Genomic DNA, 6,855 nt, shown 5'->3' on the forward strand with positions numbered 1-6,855 from the left:
ATGACAAGTGTTGGGAGGGGACATGAGGTGAGTTTAGGGGGTGTTGACAATGTTCTATTTCTCACCTATGTGGTGTTAATTTCATGATACTTCCTTCTGAGGTATAGGTTTAGTTTGTGCACTTTCTTGTGTGGGTTTTACATTTCATAAGAAAATTTTTTAGAATCTCAATTGGGGCTGGCACTGTGGCGTAGTGGGTAAAGCCATGACCTGTGAAGCCAGAATCCCATATCAGTGCTGGTTTGAGTCCCAGCTGCTCCATTTCCATTCCAGTTCTCTGCTAACGCACCTGGGAAAGCAATGGAGGGTGGCCCAGGTGCCTGGGTTCCTGCACCCACATGGGAGAAAGAACTGGGTGAAGCTCCTGGCTCCTGGCTTCTACTTGGCTCAGCACAGGCTACTGCAGCCATTTGTAGAGTGAACCAGCAGATGGAAGATCTCTCTCCCTCCCTCTCTGTGATTCTGCCTTTCAAATCAATCAATCTTTTAAAAAAAATTTCAATTGTTTCATATTTGCCAATAATAGTTCTCAAAAAGTACAGTATATTTATGGAGAATAGTATAAATGCAAGTCCTAGAATTACTGAAAATATGCAAGTGCTATAATGATCACTAAAACATTTAAAAGCATATGGTTTGGGTGTTTTTGCTGTTCAGTTGTTAAGAGAAACTGAATTCAAACTATCTTACACCCAAAAGGGGAATTTACTGGAAGTCGCGTGAGTGTTTCACGCAGTAACAGGAAGAACAGAGCTGCAGGATCTCAAGGCCCCGGTCTGAATGCTTTTTCAACTCTCATTCTTTGTCTCTGCCCCGCCCTGCAGGTCTACTTCTGCTTCTACAGGGTAGCAAGCAGAGCGGCACACAGGGCCTGGGCTCCCATTTCACAGCCTTGTCCCCAGAGGCAAACTAAGTTCCAATCTGAAAATTCCTCAGATAGGTCTCTGATGGGTGCTGCCTGGCGAGGTGCCCATCCCTGGAGCAGTCAGCTCTAACATGGGGTCATCAATACATAGGAGAGGCAGGTTAGCAGGACACGCCCCCTTCCCCCCAAGATCAAGCCATGTCATGAGAGACCAAACCACTTTTTTTTGCCCAGATGAAAGCTTTTGTGATAGGTGCCACCAGGGTCAGCAGGGACACTCCACGGCCAGTGAGAGCCAGAAAGCTGCCCCGGGGGCACAGTTGCTACAGTTCCACGGTCCCTACCATACTCTTGAGGGCACAGTGTGCTCTCCACACACCCAAAAGTGACCTAAGAGCAGAGAGGAAGGGGATGGAAGTGGGGACAAACACGTTTCCTGCAAAGAGGGGTTACTGTAAACCAAAAGTGAATTTTTCACTAAGAGACTAGAATGTGATTCATTTATGAGTTAGGCTTTCCACTGTCAACAGAGAGGCGACTTCGGGGAAGACTAGATCCATGCTAAAGAAAGGAAGGGTTGGCCGGCGCCGCAGCTCACTAGTCTAATCCTCCACCTTGCGGCACCGGCACACCAGGTTCTAGTCCCGGTCGGGCATTCTGTCCCGGTTGCCCCTCTTCCAGACCAGCTCTCTTCTGTGGCCCGGGAAGGCAGTGGAGGATGGCCCAAGTGCTTGGGCCCTGCACCCCATGGGAGACCAGGAGAAGCACCTGGCTCCTGCCTTCGGATCAGCGCGGTGCGCCAGCTGCGGCGGCCATTGGAGGGAGAACCAACGGCAAAGGAAGACCTTTCTCTCTGTCTCTCTCTCTCACTGTCCACTCTGCCTGTAAAAAAAAAAAAAAAAAAAGGAAGGAAGGGTCCATTTTCTCTGCGTACCTCATATGGGAATCCACTGCGGTCAGACCACATAGGCGGGAGTCAGTATGTTTATGTTTCATCCTCCACTCCGAACAACAGGGCTGGCATGAAAGAGGACCTGGTGGCTTCCCGTGCATTGTGGAGTGGTTGTGATGGAGGACAAGTTCTGCAGCTCCCACACGGGAGACTGCGCAAGGTGAGGTCACCCCAGGGAAGATACGGAAAGAAAAGCAGGATCACCCCGGTCCCGGCTCAAGGTGTCGCCCCTCTGTGAAGCACGTTCCTCACCACACACATTGGATCCTTTGGAGCCGTGGCATGGGTGGGCAGACGATCTACAGTTGTGGGGCTCATACCTGTTTTGTGATTTTGGAGCATGGTTGAGGTAAAGATGAAAAGTGAGCTCCCAAGTGGCCTCGGGAACCCACAATTTTGGGAGTCTTAGATCTTATTATGAAGAACAGCTCCTGACCTGAGGACTATTTTAAATGCAATGCCATTCCTTTAAAAGCTTACCAAAGCTAATAGTGAGTGGCTTATATCTGAATACTACACATTTAACTCTCACGTCTCTAAAAATTCACATAACACAAGCAAAAATTGGATTTTACCAACTCACAGCAGGCTCTGGTGTACACTGTTTAGCTAATCTTCATTATTCACAGACTCAGTATCTGAAAATTTGCCCAAAGTATATCGGTAATCCCCAAATCACAACATTTTCCATGTCACTTGCAAACAGGGACAGAACAGAAGATGTGAGCCACCCAAAGGCCACGTTCCCGGCTGCAGAGCAACAAAGCCTGCCACTGTCTCGCTCGCGTTCCCACTCTCGCGCTGCAAGTATGCGTGCTTCCTGCGATGCATTCAGTGTCCCACCTTTGCTGGTGGTTTGCTGTTCAGGAGGGCCCATGCAGTACTGAGTGCTGTCTAGCACTAGACAACGTCCCTAAGCACAACAAGGCTGTGATGTGACTGACGGAGGACATACAGCGGTATGATAAGCTTTGCTCAGGCTTGAGTTCACAGCACTTGGGCCATCCTGGGCTGCTTTTCCCAGGCCATTAGCAGGGAGTTGGATTAGAAGTGGAGCAGCTGGGACTCGAACTGGGGCCCATAAGGGATGCCAGCATTGCAGGCAGCAGGTTTATCCAGTACACCAGAGTGCTAGGCACCCCCTGCCCCACCACCACCAATATTTTTACTTTTAACCCGGTGAGAAAAATGCACATCTTTCTACCACGAGATTGAAAGAAGCCGAGAGGGGAGGCCAAGGAAAAAAAGAGGTTTTCTGCGCGTGATTTTCTCCTGGGCAGATAGCTCCCAAGGTCAGGTTTAGTAATGAATGCTCAGCAAGGCAAAAATCTGAGAATCTGATGATCTGCAACTTCAAGGAGTCCTACTAAAAATAGGAGTTCTGTCCTCGGAAGTTTCGTAACTCCTTCCTCTGGCTGTGCCCCAGCCTCTCAGTTACAGCAGGACAGAACGAGCAGAGAGCCCGGCACGGCTGGTCCCAGGTAGCACGGCGACCACGGGCAGATCACACCGGGAGCCTCTGGTGTGGACTGAATCCTCTCTAGCCTGGGTTAAGCGCCAGCCCCGCACGTGGGAAACCCTGAGAGTCAGGGCCCAGGGCAGGGTAAGGGTGCTGAGGCCCGCTGCACTTGCCAGCGTGTTTGAACTTGTGCTCGCATGAGATAGAGCCACTGGAACTCTTTACTTGGGAAAGAGGCGGGGGCTGGTCTGAGGGCCCGGGGGTGCTCAGACAACCCAACCACTGAAGCACTTCACAGCTCTCACCTCATCCCCTGCCCCGCCCCGTGTCTTTGCTTCCATTGGTGTTTTCCTCCTCCCAGATGGTTTTTTTCCCTGTCTTAATGGCAGGAAACGGCCAAACACAACTCCCAGATGTATATAATGTATGAGGTGCTTACAGGTTTCTGCTAGTTTATTAGAAATAGTGGCCATGAGGGCTCGCCTGAGGCCGATCGTCCACTTTAAAGTGACCTCCTCGTTGTCCTCTCTTTCCCCAGGCCTCGCTCCTTCTTCTTCTTCTTTTTTTTAAGATTTATTTATTTATTGGAAAGCCAGAGTTGCACAGAGAAGGAAAGGGGGAGAGAGAGAGCCAAAGAGAGAGAAAGGAGAGACAGAGAGAGAGAGAGGTCTTCCATCCGCTGGTTCACTCCCCAGATGGCTGCAACGGCGGGAGCTGTGCTGACCCGAAGCCAGGGGCCAGGAGCTTCTTCTGGGTCTCCCATGCAGGTGCAGGGGTTCAAGGACTTGGGCCATCTTCAACTGCTTTCCCAGGCCATAGCAGAGAGCTGGATTGGAAGTGGAGTAGTATATGGGATGCTGGTGCTTCAGGCCAGGACGTTAACCAGCTACACCACAGCGCCAGCCCCTCGCTCCTTCTTGCTGGCTCTGAGTGGCAGAGTGAGCACGGCTTCCTGTCCACACAGAGGAAGCCCCTGACTCCTGAGCCGGCCCTCGTTCCTGGCTCTCTGGTAGTTATGATTCTCAGTCAGCTGCCCACACCTTCTGCATCTTTCCCTGCTCCAGGTGCCTTTCTTCCCACCCCCCCCCTCATCACCTCCACAAATCCTTCTCCAACACAGCCTCTCCTCTCTGTCCCAGCCATGCTTTCTCTGCCACCCTTTGGGCACTTTCAAAACCAGGACCACTACTGACACTCACGTCCTTGCGTGTGAACTGCCTGTCGCGCCACATCTATCCTAGAACGCAAGATCTGCACAGAGGAGGCCTTTGTCAGCCCCTTCTACTGGCTGACATCAGGGAGCAAACACCTGCCGCAAGTCCCAGGCAGGCCAAGCACCCGGAGGAATGTGCTGGGTGGGCCATCCTCAGGAAGGAAGCAGCCGCAACCCTCTCCTACAGACAGTGCTTCCACACCTCCTCCTCACCTTTCAGCCAGTTTATGGCTGCCGGTTCGAATCCTGGCTGCTCCACTTCCAATCCAGCTCTCCACCTACAGCCTGGGAAAGCAGAGGAAGATGGCCCAAGTGCCTGGGCCCCTGCACCCACGTGGGAGACCTGGAGGAAGCTCCTGGCTCCTGGCTTTGGCCTGACTCCTGGCTGTTGTGGCCATTTGTAGAGTGAACTAGTGGATGGAAGATCTCCCTTTCTCTCTCTGTAACTCTGCCTCTCAAATAAATAAATTCAATCTTGGAAAAAAGTCATCTTGCGTGGGTTTCCAGTTTTGCCTTCTCCTACTCTCTCCTCGCATCTCCTCCCTCCCCTACCCATGCCCCTCCCTTCTGGAGGCCCAGTCTCTCAGGACAATGGTCTGTTCGTGAGCCCAGGGGAGTCTTTGGCCTGTCAGAGCCTCCACAGCAAACCACTGAGAAGACAAGGTATTTTTAACTTAATTTAATGTTTGCAGCATGGGTGTTTGGCCTACAGGTTAAGCTGTCTCCATCTCGTACCAGAACATCTCGTTTCGAATCCTGGTTTGATTCTGATTCCAGCCTCCAGCCAAGGAAGATCCCGGGAGGCAGTGATGTCATTGGTCACCCCTCACGGTGGGAAGCATCGACTGAGTTCAAGCTCCCAGTGTTGGCCTTGGCCCAACCCTGGCCCTTGCGGGCATCTGGGGAGTGAACCAGCTGATGTGAGCTCTCTCGCATCTATTTGTCTCTCTGCCTGCCTGTCAGATAGATGAATAATGATTGTATTTTTGCCAGTGCTGACTGCAACCCAAAACGTAACTTCAACACTTGTCAGGCTGCCAAGTATCTGTCTCTACTTTCACTTTCAGGGACCACTCTCTCCATCAAAGGAGGGGAAGGAAAGATGCTGGCACAGGAAGAAGTTCTGGTCATTCGGGGGAGTGAGCCAGCAGATGAAAGAGCTCTCTCTTTCTAAGTCTGTCTTTCAAACAAATAAACCTTTTTTTTAAAAAAAAGAGCATTTTGATTAATGCAGAAACCCACACACAAAACAAGGACATCCTGTAGGTTTCTATTATATACTAAACTCTACAGCAGACAAAACCCACCTATGGTGAAAGAAATTCGAGCAGTGGATGGATGGGGCCCAGGAGAGGACTGACTGCAGGAGGCAACTTCCTGAGGCAGCGTGAATGTTCTGCATCTGATCAGGTGCGGGGTAGCAGGTATACGCATTTGTCAGAGCCCACCCACCGCATGCCTCATTCCTGCACCTTTCGCTGGAAGCAGGAGCCCATCAAGTAGTGTGGGGAAGAGAGAGAGAGACAGAGAAGCTGCTTTGAGAGACCTAACAAACAATGTGCAGGCTCCTGGCACCTGCAAAATGTTATCCAGACTGCCTGCTGAAGACCGGAGGGGCAGTCAGATGATTGCAAGGAACTGGGGAGTTTAAGGTGTGACACCGATGTGTGACAGTGTGAGCAGATGCCCACCGTTCTAGAAATGCAGACTGCGGCATTTAGGACAGAGCAACAACGTGATGTCTGGGTTATCATAACAAAGGAGGGAGGGAGTAGATAAAAAAAAGGGGGGGGAAGTGTAGGGGGGGAGGGCCCCATTTTTGATACTCCAGAACCCAGGTGACACCAATATGCATATATTTGAAAATTTTCATAATAAAAGATTAATTACCTGAGGTAAGCAAAAAAAGAATGCAAAACTCACAATGTCAAAGCAAAGTCGATGGAAGCCCTCGAGGTCACGTTCTCTTTACTTATGGGACCAGGGACAGTCTCATCCTGCTTGCTTTCTGCCTTGGCTGAAGATTCACTTCCTGCTAAAATTAACACATCTCAAGGCCATAGTGAGAAGTGGATTGTACCCATCACTTTTATTTCATATTTCAATCAACAAAAGCTATGGAGAAATTATCACGCATGGGTACACGGCTGGGCAGGTTCCTAAAAATCCCCTCCTTTCCTTTCTCTGCGGTTCCCACAGGAGCCATGGCTGCCCAAGAGCGTTTTCCTTCTGCCTGGAAAAATCTCGAGCCACCACCAGGGGGCGCGCCCTCCCCGGGTTTGTCCGCGTGGAGTCGGAGCAGTCGGGGTAACTGGGGACCGCGCGGCGTTTGTCATTGTTCAGGCACGTCTCTGATGAGCTCATCC

The sequence above is a fragment of the Oryctolagus cuniculus genome, chromosome 2, assembly GCF_964237555.1.
Source record: "Oryctolagus cuniculus chromosome 2, mOryCun1.1, whole genome shotgun sequence".
Lineage (NCBI taxonomy): Eukaryota > Metazoa > Chordata > Mammalia > Lagomorpha > Leporidae > Oryctolagus > Oryctolagus cuniculus.